An 18,458-nucleotide genomic window follows, 5' to 3' on the forward strand; every position below is an offset into this window, starting at 1 on the left:
TTGGTATTTGCAGCACTTGTTCTCCTGGTGATCGCTCGATCAGAATGCATCAATAATCTGTCTTAAATGAGCATTTCTATGCTGTAAATTCCACCCTGACGTCTTTTGTTGTTCTCCATCAGACGCTGCTACTTGAATTACTCCTACGGCTTCATTTCTGCACATTAGGAACTTTATTTAAATGCTGCTGAATTGATCAAGTGCTAAGTTTTCTTCTTCATGTGGAGGGCAGATGTCTGTATCTGGATGCTGTTTGGCAACATTCCAAGCGACTGTGCACTCAACCTGGGCCCAGGGTGAAGAAGCTTTGTGAGGTGATCAGAGAGAATAAACTATTACATTTTAACCAGAAGCTAATTTTATTTTTCTTCATATTGAAAACCACTCAACAGCGAAGCAGAAGGTCTTTCCGCAGCTTCATTTTCATTTACTGTTTCCTGAGGAAATAATCTTTTTTTACATGATTTACAACAGTTTAGAGAATTAAAGTTCCATGTTGGGACGAGCTCGTGCGTGATACTGTCTAATGCTTCCAGCCGATGTATTCGGAAAGGTGCCGTTTAATCAGAATCAAACCGATTGGCCACCACCATATTTCCATGTCAGGTTTGAGGAACACAGGCGCTGAAGGTTGTCTGGGCTTGTCTCGTACAGACACGGAGGCCAAGTGTTGCATTTGTTCTGTGCAGTGTGTCTGAGGCGTTCCCACTTCTCTCCTCCTGAAAGTGATGAATTGGTGTGTTGCACGCCATCAAAAGTCTCCCAAAGTTCAGCATCGCCGCAGCAGCTCGTATCACAGACGGCACGCGGCTCTGCAAAGATTGAGCGAAATCCCAGTTTATCACGAATGGAACAATACGGCGAGATCGCTGCGCCCGCGCCCGCGCCCGCGCCCGCGCCCGCGCCGTCCGCCTCCGCAGAGACGGGTCGTTTCAGGCCCATGAACATGTTACAATGGCTGGCTGAGGATCTGAGGACACCGAGGTGGGCGAGTGCAGGCTGGCGCTCCGCTGCGTCCCCGAGCGTCGCCGCTCTGACGCCGGTAGCGTTCCCAGCGGGCTGCGGCCTCCTGTACGCATCCGGCTGCATCGCTCAGTGTTGGCCGGGTCAGAATGACCAGGCTGCTGTCGTCCAAGGACAAAGCGGTGTCAAAGGTCACGTTTAATCCCAGTTTAACATGTCACAACCTGTTGACAGTATATACCAAAGTATGACAAGAACCAACAGCTGCATGTCCAACCCCTCTCCCTCATTAGCTATCCCCTCTCCCTCATTAGCTATCCCAGTGGTGCCCAGCCCATAGCGGCACTGGGGCGCTCCTTTCCTCATAAGAGGATATAAACTATGTCGGTCGGTCGGTCGGTCGGTCGGTCGGTCGGTGGGATGATCAGGAGACGGTGCAGCTTCCACTGAGTTTGGTGAGATCATTATTTATCTGCCTTTTCACAAGGAGGAGGATGGAAGGAAAAATCTGTGTTAATGAGCTGGGACAAACCTGACATACGTACCTATTTCTCTCTCTCTCTCTCTGTGACACACACACACACACACACACTCACTCACTCACTCCCACTCACTCACTCACTCACTCCCTCACTCCCTCACTCACTCACTCCCACACTCACTCACTCACTCACTCACTCACTCACTCACTCACTCACTCCCACACTCACTCACTCACTCACCTCACTCACTCACTCACTCACTCCCACACTCACTCACTCACTCACACACTCCCTCACTCACTCACTCACTCCTTCCCTCCCTCACTCACTCACTCACTCACTCACTCACTCACTCACTCCCACACTCCCTCACTCACTCACTCACTCCCTCACTCCCTCACACACTCACTCACTCACTCACTCACTCACTGTTGATTTCGTCTCTCCAGAGCTAGATTAGCGTATTTGTTGCCCTTCTTTTCTTTATCTGTAAAACTGCCGATGGTGAGGAGATTAAATTATTGTTGAGTTTTCGTCATTCAGAGTGTTGATTTGAATTCTTATTCTGGACTAGACATGGAAATGTATTGTTAGCTCAGTCCCACCAAGCACATAGATTTTTGCCATTAAATATTTAAGCTCGTCAGCTTCATAATTAGTTTTCCTTTAATGGTAGGCAGCAGGTCGCATCCTGATGAGAGCGAGAGCCAGCGGACACTCCAAAAACCGCTGCTTTATACTGGCAGCATGTAACAACTGTGGTTTACACACGGTTCCATTCATTTTCCGTGGTATTATGTGGCTCAGTAACACAAACTAGCTGCTGGGTGGAGCACGTCTGGGTAGGAAGAGAGGGCAGAATCATACAAAAAGAGTGCACAGTGTGATTGATTAGCAGCACGTTTATCTCCCAGGCCAGCCACGGAAGCCCTGATGCACTCACCAGCACACAAAGGACAAATTCCACGTGTGGATTTCACCTCTAGAGGCACACAGACCTCCATTGTGCAGAAATAAATAGCCTCTTTGTGGTCATGCGTGGCCGGACCTTCGATCTGGACAGGCATCACAACAGAAATGCTCCTTTAGATCAGAAGAAATAGAAATATTTCAAAATGTCAGCCTCTAGTCCCCTGTATCTGCCTCAGTAAATTACATATAAGGGGGGGTATTTGTAGACACTGAACCAGACAGCTCTGATCTTTTCAAAAATGGCAGAAATGGAACCAAACCACAACACCTCATCTCAACCAGTATTTTATATTGGCGCCATTACTCTGCCCTCCAGTCATCTGGCATTACTGGAGTTCAAATCTTCAGATCTAATTAAGTTTCATTTGGGCTTATACGGGCTTTAATCTACCAGGGAAAAATGGGTTCTGACACTTTATTTGGCTGCCATGCACAGGTTCCAAATGAGCAGGCTCGCTAATGAAGCTTTTCATGGGACCAGCCACCCAGCCCCACTCACGCCGTGTGAACACACACACTCTGCTCGTCTGGGTCACCCAGGTCAGAGCTGATGCGGGAAGATTCCCCCCCCCCCCCCCCGGCGGCAGTCTGGGTTTTGCCGCCAGCCAGACAGACGGGTTTGGTGTTTTTGGTGAATGATCTGTTTACCTGTCATTCAACTCCTGATAATAAATGCAATTTCAGCCATATATATTTCTATTTCCAGTGATGCCTGATGAATGTCAAGTGGCTGTGTGTTGGTCCTGATTGTGTTGCTCTGTGTGATATCTGCTGAGGACGCTTTGACAGATGGAGCCATAAGATGACGAAATTGAAGAGCTCATTGTCATTCTGCTGAATAAGATGGATGCTCGCTGCTATCTTTGTTATAAATTGTCTTGTTCACCTTTAGAAAATGCGTATTACATTTTTGAGCGCTGTGACCAGCGATATCCTTCAGCGTGACAGACAGGAAAGCCCATTTATACAGTCGCTCTACAGTATTCTATATGTTTATCTCCTGCTGCTGAATGTGGGGCCATTGGAATGACGATGAATTGGCTTTGGAGAGGAAGACGGGAGTCAAAGATTCCTCCCTTTGTTGCAGCGCCTCCATTGATCATGTGACCTCATCCAGACGGTGTTTAACCCAGAGTCCTTTTCATCGGTCCCTCTGAAAGGCTGGAATGTGACAATCCATGGGAATAATATTTGGTAAGTGCTGTATGAGTAACAAGGTAGCGCGGAAGTAGGAGGCGGGGCGTACCGGAACAGACGCTGGTGGGGATCCAGCTGAGGCTTCACAGCTTGACAGTCTTTAAATGCCGCCGTCAGCTGGAGGCGGAAATACGGAACCTCTGTAACCCGCTGAAACTTTCTTTTGAATGTTCTTCACAAAACTCTGGCAGTCAGCGGCTCACGGCGGGAGATGGTTTTTCATGAATACGACTGTTATCACTGCAGTTGTTTGATCCGCGGGATGATACGGAATAGACAGTAGACTAACTGCAAAAACAAAGACGTGCAGTGATGTATGGAAGAGAAGAGGGGTCGATGTGGAAGAGAACATGCGTAAAATCACCACCTTTGTCTTCCTGATCAGCTGGACCTGGACTTTTCTTGGCCCGTGTTCACTGTTTCCACGTCACCATGGGTCAGATCTGCAGCCCGGAGCGTGCGCCTCCAGGACACTGGTGGTTGAGGGAACTGGCTTGGTGTTCAAAGGGGCACTTTGCTTCTGAAGCCACTTTGTAACCCTCTATTTGTTTACTGAGAGATTCAGGAGGCTGAATCGGGAGCCAGACACTTGACTCCGTCTTGTGCTGATTCTGCTTGTACAGAGATTCAATGTTTGACCTGGGAAAATGAACTCCTCCTTTCAGCCTGGGCGTTGAATATTTGCAGAGTTGACTATAGAAATGCCTCAGAAAGAGCGTGAAGGCCTTATTGGTTTTCCCTGCCACCAGTGTTAATGCATGCCATGTAGTAGCGCATTAGCAGTAGCTGTTTGGCCCCAGGCAGTCGAATGTGGGATTTTACGGCTTTTATGATCTGAGGATGTTATTATCTGGCTGACTCTGGGTAATATGATGTGCGCCCTCTGATTCTCATGACCCCGGATCGGTGTTGTTCAACACTTTAGGTTCAGCCTTTAAATCGGTTCCATTCGTTCTGAATCACTATCAATTTAATTATTCTTGCACAATATTGGTACGAATTTACACCTTATCTGCAGACAGCGTGCACGACATCGTGCACTTTTGATGAAACGTGCCCGCTGTTCAATATAAAGTTAGGCCGGCGCATGTTTGTCTGACCTTTTGATGGAGAAATGAAAACTAAATGACAAAAAGAATAAAGAAATCCAGAAAAGCTTTATTGGTAGGATGAGTAAATCTCCTAAATCTGAAATACAGTGAAATGTGTTGTGTGACCAAGCTAGACAACCACAACGTGAACACGACGGCTGTAGCTGTTACTGAGTAATGGGAAATAACAAAAACAACAATTAGCCCGTGTGCATCCTTCCTCTCTACAGGTGTTAAATAACTTACTTTTGTAAATCAAGAGTAAGACACTTTTCAAATGGGGATATTTAGTTGTTAGCTAATCACTCCTGCGCACCCAGACACAACCCCCAATTAACAGCAACCTACTTGGGTCCAACAGGAGGAATGAGATATGATGTCCTCTGAGTTGGGCTCTCTCCATTCATGCAGATATTGTAGCTCCGCCTCTTTGCTGAGACAAGCTATCTTAATGACATGCTAATTGATTTAGTGTAGCACAGATAGCGGTAAGCTGGCACGCAGCGATAAAGCCAGAGTGGGCTGAGTTATTGGTTCAGAAGAGGACAGGAGACTCGTCAAATTCCAAACAGCATTTCCACTGCGGCACCTCTGGCGGAGCTGCAGTGGTGATTTTAAGACCAAGTAAAGTTCAGGTGACAAAATAGGCTGATCAAAAACATTAATTACATCGTCTATCTGTGGCCTGCAGAAAGAGATAGTTGATGAAATACATTATGGCCACTCCACCCTCCTCTCACCCCCCTCATATTAAATAATAAAGCCAGAGCTGAGCACTCGTGCAGGAGTATATAGAGGAACTGTTCCTAAGCTGGATATCCCGACTTCAGGGTGGGATCTAAACCAGTGTAATAGGATCTGCTTACTGGGTTCGACATACCTGAGTTGGTTGGCAGGAAGCAGGCGCAAACCGGTACCGGACACGTTTAGAAAGCTTTGAAATATCGCAGCTCGCCCGCACTAATGAGCGTGGAAATGGGAAGTCAGTGTAAGATCTGGACCGTCCAGGCAGTTATGAATGTTGGCGTTACAGAGGAAAATACCAGGCGAAAATCTAAAAAAAAACAAAAACTGACTGTTTTCCTAGCAAGGCTGGCAGACTGAGCTGTGGGGCTTTGGAGACAATCAGCTGCAGCATATGGAGCTCCAGTTGGCTGCCAGCAGCCTCTGATGAAGCTTTATTCTTCTTCTGTACCTAATGTGCAGCATCACACAATCTACTGACATGGTACTGATGTCAGCGCAGCTTCCAGCTCCTCTCAGTCACTACTGGCTTCTCAGCTGGCTAAAATTTGTAAGCGTGTTGTTATCAAGCATGGGAGGTGAACATTAGACGTGTGCTGACACCAGGACATCAGCCGTGGGTGCGCTTCCCCCTGTGAGGCGGCGCCACGCTTCCATCCGCACTTCTGTTACATCCCAGAGATCGTAGATTGGATTGGGATCTGGGGAGTTCCGAGGCCAGGGATGAGACTTTGGGCCCTTTGTCATGTTTTTCAAATGTTATTTGTGATCTGGTGGGGTAAATTACCCAGCCAGGCTGGTTGTTGTATGGCTGCCGTAAGGTTTAGGTGGGTGGGATGTAATGAAATAAGAGTCACAGCCAGGACCCACTTTTTTCTCTCCTTGGAAGATTAACACATTTTTTTCCCTGGGAGAAAATGGAAACACATGGATTTAGTATACATGTTGAGTTCTATGGGGTCTTAAAGCCTTTGTGGGGGCTGTGCCTGATTAGTACTTCTGAAATGCAGGAACAATCTGCTTGCACACATGGCTGCTGTTACTCGGGTGAGGAGGATAAATGAAAGAGAAGTGTCTGTAGCATCTATATCAGAGGACCTCATATTCAGCTTTTATTCTCTGCATGCCCTTTGTCAATGTTTGATCCTTTGTTTTGCACCTCTTTCCATTTTCTTGTTAATATTGGTGTCCAATCGTGTGCAAATAAAGTCAAAACTTTTTGCTCTTTTTTTTCTTCAAAGTGTACTAATCAAACAGGTTTTGAGCTTTTCAAAGAAAGTGATCTGTAGGTGGATTAAAGCGCTGGTTTTACTGTGGTTTGCATCAAAGCCTAAACCATTTCATCAGTGCGTGAGAGTTCAGCAGTGACAGCCTCTTTCATCAGGCGCCGTTCGTCTTCAGACGGCTAAAAGACACATTTCCCGTGCAAACGCTGGGCTCCACAGTGCTACCTGTCTGTGAGGGCCGGGGCTCGTTTCAGGTGGTGGGGGGGTGGAGACCACCGCAGTGATTACTTTAGCTGTTGCTGTGTAATTGCACGGTCTCTGGCATGTGATTAGGGGGAATGGACCGTATCTCTCACCATCTCAAAGGGGAATCAAATCAGCCCTGAAGCCTGGCCACAGGCAGCCGTGCATTTGAAAGTCAATGTTTTATTTCCAAGCATAAATTACTTGATCGGGGCTCTCGGTGGGTTTTTTTTCCCCTTTCTTTTTTATCGCCCAAGGTTGTACTCAGAAGAAAAGGTTGTCACAGTAAGGGAGGGTGGAGGAGGCTGTGTTGTTTACATTTGTAATGTAACCCCACGCCCTGAAGTGGATTTTTGTGGCTCCCGGCTGTCAGCAGCTGTGGTTGAAGCGACCCTGTTTGTTGGATGTCTCATTGATTTCCTCCCTTCACCAATTGGGGGGGGGCCTTGGTAGAATTTTATCCAGTTTGAAGAAAGCCACTCGCACTCAGGAATGATTACATTATAAGCTAGTGTCTTCAAACTGGGAGGCGTGACCCCCTGAGGGGGGGCAGCCTTATGACAGAGGGGTGCAGGGCTTCTCTGAACACCAGCGCTGCTGTGTTCCTTAAAAACACCACCGAGGAAGACGTGAGCCAGTAGGACGACCATCTTTATAGTGAGCAAGCAAAAACGGTGACACACATGGAGAGTCCACACCACCTACTGAAGAGGACCTTAAAGTCCAGCCTAAAAACTGCTCAGGACCTGGCTAAACCTTTGCACGGTGGCCAGTAATGCACGCGCATGTGAGTGTGTTTATCTGAGAGCCGTGGATGACAGCTGGTGAGCTGAAAATAACTTTATATCCAGAAATGTGGCGCCGCAAAACAAGTTTGGGAACCAGCGATTTAAACTGCAGCTGCGGTTCAGGGCCGCAGGCGAAAGCGTACTTCAGGGAGAACATGAGAACTGTTGTTCTGAAGTGATCACACCGGGTCTGTGCGGCGAACACACACGCCTGGATGTCAAAGCATCGATGGGTGGGACCCGTGGAGGCGAGTGTTTATTCCATTTGGGAGTCCTGAACGTCTCGTTGAGGCTGCCGTCCTTCGAGCCTCGATACCATCCCGTCATATTGGCGTGAAGAACAGATCTTTGGCAGTGAGACATAGAAAAACATATTCAACATGCTGCCAAAGTAGTTTAATGGCGTGTGTTTCTGAAGCCTAAGGGTTTTTTATGGTTGACATTTGAAACTATTTGGGATGTAGCCAAAATTATCCTCTAAATACATTATAATAATTACACCCCCTTCTCATTGACACGTCTACCTTTCCTTTGGAAAGTCCTTCATGAGTGCATAATGATAAACTATTAAACTTTAATTTTACACTCGGCAGTAATGTCAGAGTAATTTTGGCTGCTGCAGAGCCTCCAAATATTATAAATGCTCTTCAAAGTTGTGTTAAAGGTTGAAGCTGCGGTTCCGTTCGAGTCCTGCTGAGTTCTGAGGAGATAATCACACAGGCAGTTTGGCTTTTTGAACCTGTCTTTCTGTAGAGCTGCTGGCAGAATGATGTTAAAATCTCCGGGTCACTGTGTTCGGAACTGTATGGTTTCATAATGACCCAGTACTGCGCGTTAATCTGCTCACCTTACAACTTTAACAGATGTCTACCAGGCCTGGGAGACAGTGCCTTTGTCTAAATGGCTTCCAACATGTTGAATATTCCAAAAAAATCCCGTCTTTGTCCACAATGAGCACAACACTTAGCACTGTTGTTGCTAGTAGACAGTGTTTACCATATTTACCTCACTAAGAGCTTCAGAAATGTTGCCAGTGAGCAATAAAACCAGGAAAATGCGTTGCATTCATTCGGCCCGCTCTCCTGCTGTCACCTTCACTGTCAGATGAAAAGAAGAAACGGCGATCTCACTCACGCTATCACACCTTATGCGGGGAAAAAAACTCCTTCTAAATGAAATGATGCATTTTACCGATGATCTTGGGTTTTTAAAGTATGCGGCGGTGTCAGGGCTTACCGACAACCAGGTCTGTTTACGCCGCATCGCTATGCAAATGCAGCAATTATAAAGCTAAGCGCCGTCCCTTTTCGGCTGTTTATCTCGGCTGAGTGTGTTAACAGCGCGACCCAAGCGTGAACTTTCATCTGCGCCGTCTCCTCCTCAGAGTTTGTGCAGCGGACAATATTTGTTGGCCTGTCGGAGCCGCCGGCTGTCTGAAGTAATCAAAGGAGGGCAGCATTAATTGCTTGACCCCAGCAGGAAGCCAGGTGGTCTGGGACGGGTCATTACCTGCCCGGGGAAAGGTCGCCCCCTGGTCCTCTCATTGTCCATCCTCGCCTCCTTTATTTCCCTTCACCTCCTGCCTCCGCCGGGCGCCTGGAAGTTGAAGTTCAGTCTTTCAAGGTGTAAAAGAAAGTCACGGCGGCCACATGGCCTACTTCCAGTCTCCAAGCTTTCGTTTGAAACGATACCTTGATGAAACTGTTTCAGACGCGGGACATTTGGACCTGGGAGTAACGATCGGCGCTGCTGCGCTCTGGAGGGGCAGGAGTTGCTCTGGCTGGTGACTTCATCAGGCTCCTGGCGAGCCAGCGTGGCTCTGTCAGACTGGAGCACGTGGCACTCGATCACCATGAGTCGGCCTCTGCTCCCTCTCTCAGACATCATCTCCTCACTCATGCCATCCACACACTTGTGGATTTCATATGTGGAGATTCCTCCGACTGAGACTTCACTATGGTTGAACATGTTTTGTAGAGCCTCTTCTCATCCAGGTAATACAGGTCGGTACTTTTATTGACCTGTATTTTACCGGCGAAATAAACTTGATTTGAATTTGCTCCTGACATGGCAGCTTAGTCGTCTTCACTCGGCAGTGACCAGGAAGACCACCCTGCATGGCCGAGAGGCCATGAGTTGTCCTAAAGATGGGCCACGATATTAAAGGGGTTGAATCACTCGATCTGTTTAGCTGAGGACGTCGGGGATTTTACCAGAGGTGGGTTAGGGTTAGAAATAACCTGCATTTTTAGGAGCTGATGAGATCTTTCTATTAAAAAGCTGGTCTTTCTCCCAAACCCAAGATTTCAGAAGACTGTGTGAAGAACATATTGTGTCAGAGCTAAACACATAAATAAAAGAGGCAGAAATAATAATGATACAAAGCAATAATTAATAAAACAAAGTGGTTTTAATGCTTCTCCTGCCTCCGTCTGCAGGATTAATCCCACAGATGTCTAACAGCAGCCGTTTCCTGGGCAGAAGCGGATCAGTGGTATTTGTGTCTGCGCGTTAATCACGGTGAACAGTCTCTCCTGAGTGCTGAAATGAAATAAATCTTTTCCTTCAAGTCCTTGAATTAGATTAGTTGATAGTTATGGAGTACAGGAACGCTCTCCCTCTGTAATGTGACGAGCACAGACAGTTTTCTGAAGCTTTGATGGACAGAAAATCTAATCTCTGGGATACAGAGGCAAAGTATTCTGGCAAATCTGGTACATTTCTGTCTTTGATGCTCGGAGAGGCTGCTCTCTAATCTGATGAGGGCAAACTTCAAACTGAGCGCCACGATTTGCTCAAAGATTGAGCGTTTAAAACGCATTTTTCTCCAGTGGGAACTATTGATCACGTCTGTCCAGCTATAGGAGTTTTAATCACGTCCCATCCAGTTTATAGAGTTTCATCTCCACTTGGAAACCCAGCAAATGTCATGTAGGGTTTAATGTTTTGTATTTCCCTCATCTAAACCACGAAAAATGTATTTTTCAGAGGCTAAAACTTCTGTGGCACGATATGAACTTTAGTGGCACAGCTTTGGGGGAAAGCGGCTGAAACACCGACATCAGCGTCTCTAATTAAAGGAAATCATTGTGAAAGGCAGCGAGCCTGATAGTCAGAGATTCATTTCGATGCTAGAGTCCTGCCTTCGGACTGCAGTTCTTCACAGGAGAAAATGGAGTTTTTGTCCGACTTCAAACTTCTCCAACCCACCTAATTTAAAGTGAAAGGCAATTTCGGGTTCACCGGTAACGACAGAAACGTGTTCACGCCTTTTGATGAGATTGTTTTCCACAAACCTGTGTGAAATGTACCTTGATTTGCTGCTAGAAGAGGGCGCTGCGTCGAGCTCTGGTATGGAAGTGCTGTTAGGTTGAATATTTGTGAGCGTGGCCGTCTCTCAGCCGGGCTCCGGGCCCTGAAATGTTGCGCCGTATATCATAGAAACGGACAGACTGTAATGAAGATTGACTGTGTATGTGAGCCATGACCTTCAGAGCATCCGTAGCTCAGCTTCTCCCTCTAAACACTGCTTAAAAGAGCAGTTTCTTTGATGCTAACCTTTCTGGTTCTTTTTTGTACCCCGAGTATCCTCAGATGTTTTCAGAGCGCTGTTTATGTAATGCAGGCTTCACACTGGAGAGAACAATTTGCACAAGTCTTTTTTTCCTCAAATAAAAACTGAACAAACTGAATGAAATAAAAGGCTGAGCACCAGGAAGCTGCAGAATTGGCTCTTTTCATCATCATCTGACGGACAGATTTAGAGAAGCTCTTTGAGGGACTTTGAGCTTTTTTTTGGTTTGTTTTTTATTTTATTTTTTTCTCTCCTGTCACATGATGGGCGAGGCTCCAGAGCTGCTGGCGTTCTGCAATGATGCGAAATTTCACTTCGGTTTTAATTTTGGCTTCAATCCATTACAAAACCAATGCAGGTGAAAACAAAACATTGGCATTTTGATGCTGTGCGTGTGCATGTGCAGGTGTGTGCATGTGCAGGTGTGTGCATGTGCAGGTGGGTGTGTTTGTGCATTGCCAGTAAAACGCGGCTTTTTAAATACTCGAGTACCGCTGGGCTCTGAGATAATCCTGCTCAATATAACTGAAACAGCAATGTAAAGAGATGAGTGGATGATTAGTTATTCATTTAGAAACAGCAAAGGCCCACATAAATAATGACTGTATGTGTCAGAGTTCAGCAGGAGTGTATTTTCCATCTCTAGTCCTTGTGCATTCAGGACATTTGAGAAGCTGTTTATCTATGATTAATTAGCATTAGCTATTACCTCCCACATGCTAAGCACAGTAATTCAGAAAATAAATTTTTCACGTTGCTCACTTTGATTCGTTGTGCGGAACAGTTGCTGCTGCTTGTTGAGAATCTACTCACCACCGACCTGTAGGTGCAGATGTTCTGCCATGAGTCAGCATCACATTCATATGATTGCAGGTATTGTATAGACCATAGCAGTAGATATGGATGCGTATGATGATCAATCAATGCAAACAACATGGTTTAAAGATGAATACTGCCTGATTTTGTTCCCCTTGAGTGAGACAGTTCTAAATATTAGACTGGTTCCATCAGGGAAGGGCGATTGCAGGACTTTGTGTTCCAGGTCTGAGCAGAGTTCTGGCTGTTGCTGACAGTCCAGACTTATTTATGTCTCTGCGTAGCTTCTGTGATGGCTCCTCCGGCAAACCTCAGAGTCTGCACGTGTCTTGACAGGCTATCTTGGTACAAAAGCCATCACGCTCAGCTTTGAGTGGCAGCGGCAAGCCTGTCTATCTGCTGCCATGAAATGGCTAAGACAGAGTATGGCCCAGCAGGCAGCTGTTGCCTGATATAGTGCAACTTATCAAAAAGCCTGCTGCATTTAAGATACATTTGCTAAATATGCTTAAAAGTTTCATTGTTCATTCACGGATCTGTCACAGAGTAGCCGAGCGGACCCGTTAAAGTCAGCCCACAGTCGTGCTGTAGCCTACCCATCATCTCCGAGCAACTCCGGGAGGGATCGAGGGGAAAATTAAAAAGAAAATTAAAAGAATTTCAATTAACGTATTTGCTGAATTGAAGGGAGAGCGGCAGCGATGTGGAAAAGGCTTTTAAGCTTTGTGAGCCACCTCTTGTTTCATTAAGCTCATATCCCCTGCTTATCTCACTAATCATTTCTCCCAGTGCCAGCAGTCCTGGCGATTTTTAATGAACCCATTATGTCCTGTTTCAGTCCACCAGGACTGGCAGGCACCCCGTACTCTCACAGAGTGCGCTGGAAACAATCAAAGCACAATCAGGCCCTCACGATGACGCCACCGCCCAGTCAGAGATGGAGAGAAATAGCTCCCAAGATAATCAGTGTGACTTTCAGGAGGTGAAAATGCTGGAAGCCAGGACGGAAGAATAAATTCTGGACCTAGAAATGCAGTGAGCGCAGGGCAGCCCTCGGGGTCACACACGTCATCATTACCATCAGATTACTGGACCATTGTCAGCGCCAGAGAGGCTCTGAATGAGACAAAAGGTCCGAATCACACGGACGTGGGCACAGATTCCTCAAAAGTGGTACCGTTGCTGCTGTTCATGTGAACCTCGCTCCCCTTTGATCTGTAATGTTGGATCGATCTTTAATATGTGATGGAGGAGAAGCAGCAGAGCGAGTCAAGAACCAACCAGGATCGGTTGGTTCTGGAGCGGATAAATGAGCCCAACAGTCTCACATCTGCATGGAAGGAAAAAGCATCATACTCTGTTTACACAATCAGCTGAATTATTGTACAAATCCTCTCAAATTCATCTGTTTTATCCTAATTCGACTGTCCGCCACATGCGTGGTGCTGCTGCTCCGGCCTGAAGCTGCGCAGCATCGCTGGTGTCGGGAACATCGGGGCCTCCTTCCGATGGCTGCGCACCTCCAGCCTCTTGTTCTCTTTGATGACGAACTATTTACCCGTTCATCACTCTGACCTCGGGTTAGCGGGAGTCTGGGTCCACTCACGTGCAGTTGCCACCCAAACGCGTCCTTTGTTTTGCTCCTGCAGCGATTTTCTCTGCAGAGCGTTGCTGCCTGGGAGTTTGAAAAGCCACGCTTTAGATTCCTGATTTCAGCAGATAATATGGCAAACTTCAAAAGGCTGTAATGACGCACGCGGTGCTGCCCACGTGAGCGCGGCCACGCAACTGTTCCATTTTGGTTTATCAGCTCAGTAATTGAGGAAGGGATTTTTTTTCCCGAAGAATACAGCCTTTGTTTTATTTAGGTCACACAAGGGAAGATAAAGCTGCCAATGCGATGACTGCATCTAATGGAAAAGCTATTTTAATACTTTCACCTGTCGCTCATGGTGCACGTGATGTTGCCTCTGTGACGTATGGATTCATGACTAAAGATGAAACAGCCAAACTTTGATTTGCTTCCTTTTTGACTTTCACACAGTCGATGCTCAGGGGTGTGTGTGTGTGTGTGTGTGTGTGTGTGTGTGTGTGATGGAAGGGAGGGGTCAAATCTATCAGCCACAATGATTTTTAATAAACAAATATATAAGAATACAAGATATAAATTTCAGATATAAATTATCATATGTATTTAATTTGGAGTAAAACTTGGTGGACAAATGGATGGATGAGTGAGTGAATGGATGGATGAGTGGGTTAATGGATGGATGAGTGAGTGGATGGATGGATGGATGAGTGGGTGGATGGATGGATGAGTGGGTGGATGGATGAGTGGGTGGATGGATGGATGGATGAGTGGGTGGATGGCTGGATGAGTGGGTGGATGGATGGCTGAGTGGGTGGCTGGATGGCTGGATGGATGAGTGAGTGGATGGATGGATGATGAGTGGGTGGATGGATGGATGAGTGGGTTAATGGATGGATGAGTGAGTGGATGGATGGATGATCGGGCGGATGGATGGATGAGGGGGTGGATGGATGGATGGATGGATGAGTGGGTGGATGGATGGATGGATGGATGCATGTATGGATGGATGGATGGATGGATGGATGGATGGATGGATGAGTGGGTTAATGGATGGATGAGTGGGTTAATGGATGGATGAGTGAATGGATGGATGGATGAGTGGGTTAATGGATGGATGAGTGGGTTATGGATGGATGAGTGGGTTAATGGATGGATGAGTGGTGGATGGATGGATGGATGGATGGATGGATGGATGGATGGATGGATGGATGGATGGATGAGTGAGTGGATGGATGGATGGATGGATGGAGGGAGGGAGCAGGCGCCTCTCCCCCCCCCCCCTTGCTGCGTCGGCCATGGACGTGGGTGCTGCCTGACAGTGGTGAGGAGCAGCCCTCCTTCCTCCGCTTCTATTTGTGCTCCACAAACAGCGACTGCTTTGATCAACAACACTTAACGGGCTCCAGATGCTTAATGGAACGATGAGCGTGTTGATGCAGCAGCTGGTGCAACAGCAGTTATTTGCTGTGTCATATACAGAGAGTGATGCGGCGTGTGAGCCGGGCTGAGATAACACATGCTGCTGCGCCTTTTGTCGTTTTTCATGCTTGCCAATTGATTCTCCACCATCCCATCCAATCAAGTAACTTGACTTTTATTCATAATTAAAGCTATCTAGATGCAAATCAGGGAGAGTATGAGGGACTGCCGGGCCTCTTTTACAACTCACCAACTTTTTTTTCCCCCAAGTTTCCTTTAAAGAAAATGAATTTTAACCTACATGCGTGCGCTCGCTTTGCTGAGACCTAATTGATCAAGAGTGAGATGTTCACCCCTCCCTGTCTCTCCTGATTCTTGAGAACTGCAGCAGCTCCGTTTAAAGTCTGGGTAAAGAAACGTTCCTCAGAATCTCTCCAGTTAATCTGAGGGCTGCGTTAGAATTCCTGCTGAAGGGGCAGATTTTGATGCAGATGCACCCTGAGCTCATAAACCTGAGTGCTGGTTTGAGATGAATTCATCTTTTAGAACCACTGATAAATCATGAGCAGGAACCCACGTGAGGTGTTCTGGCTCGCAACGCCGCTTTGGGGATCAACCCTGATGAATGAACAAGGAGCCAGCAAGCGGGCGGCCGTGAGTGGCAGGTAATAAACCCCCGTGTCAAATCAGGCAGTGGTGTCAGTCCAAAATAAGATGGATTATTTTGACAGGAGCATCACTTATTTCCACTGCGTCACGCTGAGGCCGTTCTCCGGTCTGTTGGCTAATAAGGTGCTTGTTGGATGGTTCATCTGCTACTTTTGAAGCTTTGTCTTAAGGCTTTTCTTCCCCTTGTGCGTTTTGGAACGTGACGTGACGGCAGCCTCTGAGGCCGGAGACCAGCGTCGTCACCCTTTTATTGAAAACGTCTTGAAAAAAAAAGTAATTGATTTCCTGTTACTGGTCTAATAACAGTGTGGGAATAGAAAACTGGAACCTTTCAGATGTCTCCAGTGTTCAGCCAGCAGATTATTGTGTGATCAGTATCTTCCAGTGTGTGTGTGTGTGTGTGTGTGTGTGTGTGTGTGTGTGTGTTGTGTGTGTGTGTGTGTGTGTGTGTATCTTTATCAAGTGTTTACTGTCGGCTGAATCCATATTCATTTCAGTAGCTGTTATTATTTTATTCAGTGCCCAAAAACACACGATGAGCAGAAACATCGCATCATTTCAGACCAGGATGGTTAAATGATGCTTTTTTCTTGATTACGGTATTGTCGTTACAGTCTCAATAGCCTTCGTCTAAACCTCTACGCAGCCTGCTTTTATGATACAAACATCAGTTTCATGCTTTTATGGTGGCAGAGGAGCAGGATTGCTCCGGCCACACTACACACACACATGTTGTTGGTTGTACGATGGACGTTAGTTCGTAGCTGCTGCGGTGAAATGCGTTTGTAGCATCTCAGGATACATCGACATGCTTTCATGCACGGAGCAGAATGTGCTCCAGCAGCATGCGGTGTGTGCTGAAACAGGCCTCTGACTGTGAAGGAAGCACGTGTCTGCTTTTCATAGATGTTTTCCGTGCACACATCTGTTTGTTCGCCGCTCTGCGAGAGTGTGAGAAGTGTTCCTGGAGAAGAATCGCAGCGTGCGCCTGAATTAGCAAGGCAAAGGTTAATGTTATTGTAATTATCGGTGCCGAGACTTACAGGAGATGATTTCCTCATCACTTAAGATCGTATCCAATGCATCAGATGAATAATTAAATTGGAATCCTGCCTTTTTAATACGTTACTTCCAGAGACCCCCCCCCCCCCATTTTGCCACAGCCATGCCTATTCCGGGGGTCAGGGATGTCAACGATCGACTAAATGGGAACAGAGTAATGACATCAACATACGTGGGTGTGGAGCGCCGCTTAACAGCGCCCCTGTAGCCTGTTGAGTCACACGCAATTACCGTGCATGATTTGCCACATCACGCACGGGTGTCAAGGTGGCGTTGGGTGACTCACGGAGTCGCTCCAGAAAAATGCCAAAGGGCGTAAAACACCGTCCGCTACAGCGCCTCCTCGGCTTGAGCGGCGTTTATTTATTTCTATTTCCTGTCACTCTCCGAGGGAAACGGTCTCGGGGCAACAACGCGCCCGGCCCCTCTGTCACGTCACACTCTGCGCTGATGAGTATGACCAGATGGGCTCTGGGTTGGCGTGGTGGCCGTGTCGGAGCGGCGCCGTCAGGAGAGCGAAACCTCACTGGACGCCTCTCGCTGCAGATGCTCCGACTGTTGCGTCCGACATTTGCATTCCTCGCCCACGGGCAGAACAGAACCCCGTGTGATCCAGAGCGCCAGACAGAAGCAGCTGTGATGGATGAGGCCCGGGGGCCCCCCGGACCTCGGCAGTGACCACAACCAGAGATTTCGCTCTGGACCTGCTGCTGGGATTCCGGCACTGACCTACAAAAAACTGTGTGAGTTTATTATTGCTGCGGCGTTCAAATCCCAGCGTAATGGCAGTTCTGCCCGACGTTATCCCGCCTTGACTCACCGTAGCTCGGAGCCACGTCGCTGAATTAAAACGTGCCGGTGTTTGACGCGGCGGCGGCTCACTACAGCAAAAATAATCTGATACTCTCTTTTAATTTGCATCACTCGGGGATTTGTCAATGTTCCAGCTGATAGTGTCGGAATCCACCAGAGTCTTGTTAGGTAGAGCTGTGTGAGGGCTGACATGACTTGTATTATTCAGAGCAGGCTACATAAGTGTGTGTTAGCTGGTGTCAGTCCACCAGAGCCCCAGGTGCTCCCCCACAGGAGGCTCCCCGTGCACAACCACCACCAAATACCTCCCTTGCTCTGTCACACAATTAGAGAAAGCTGCTGTTGCCCAAAGAACGGGAAAAATCAATTCCCCGCCGCTTCCTACAGGTCCGCCGCCGTGACAGTTTGCTGGATTAGATGCCTGCTCATAAATCCTGGGGGATATCATTTCCACCTGCTCATTTAGGCCCTTTTTTAATATCAAAAATGACACCGAGCACAAAAGCAATTGTTTCGTTCCTTCTTCGGAGTCTAATTTCAACTGAAATCCCAGCCTGACGTTAGCAACTCTCAGCGCTCCTGTTTTCCCAACATCAAGCGCAGAGCCGCGTAGAAGAAAGAGCCGTGCAGAGCGCGAGCTGCCAGCGAACGCCGCGGCGTCGAGCAACCTCAAACGGCCCACGGCGGCAGCCCCGGGGCTGAGCCGAGGCCACGAGAGCGACTCAAGATTCTCTCTCCACCTTCCCGCCTGTCTGGTCGTTCACACGTCCGCCGCTCCACCTGCTCGCGCCGCGGTGGGAACATATGG

At 47.5% G+C, this 18,458-nt stretch overlaps 1 protein-coding gene across 7 annotated transcripts in view; it reads left to right on the top strand.

Annotated features, from left to right (window-relative positions):
- Window positions 1-18,458, top strand: part of macrod2 (mono-ADP ribosylhydrolase 2) — a 284,197-nt gene that overhangs the window by 215,238 nt on the left and 50,501 nt on the right. The window lies entirely within an intron of this gene.

This window comes from Takifugu flavidus, chromosome 11, assembly GCF_003711565.1.
Source record: "Takifugu flavidus isolate HTHZ2018 chromosome 11, ASM371156v2, whole genome shotgun sequence".
In the NCBI taxonomy this organism is placed as follows: Eukaryota; Metazoa; Chordata; class Actinopteri; order Tetraodontiformes; family Tetraodontidae; genus Takifugu; species Takifugu flavidus.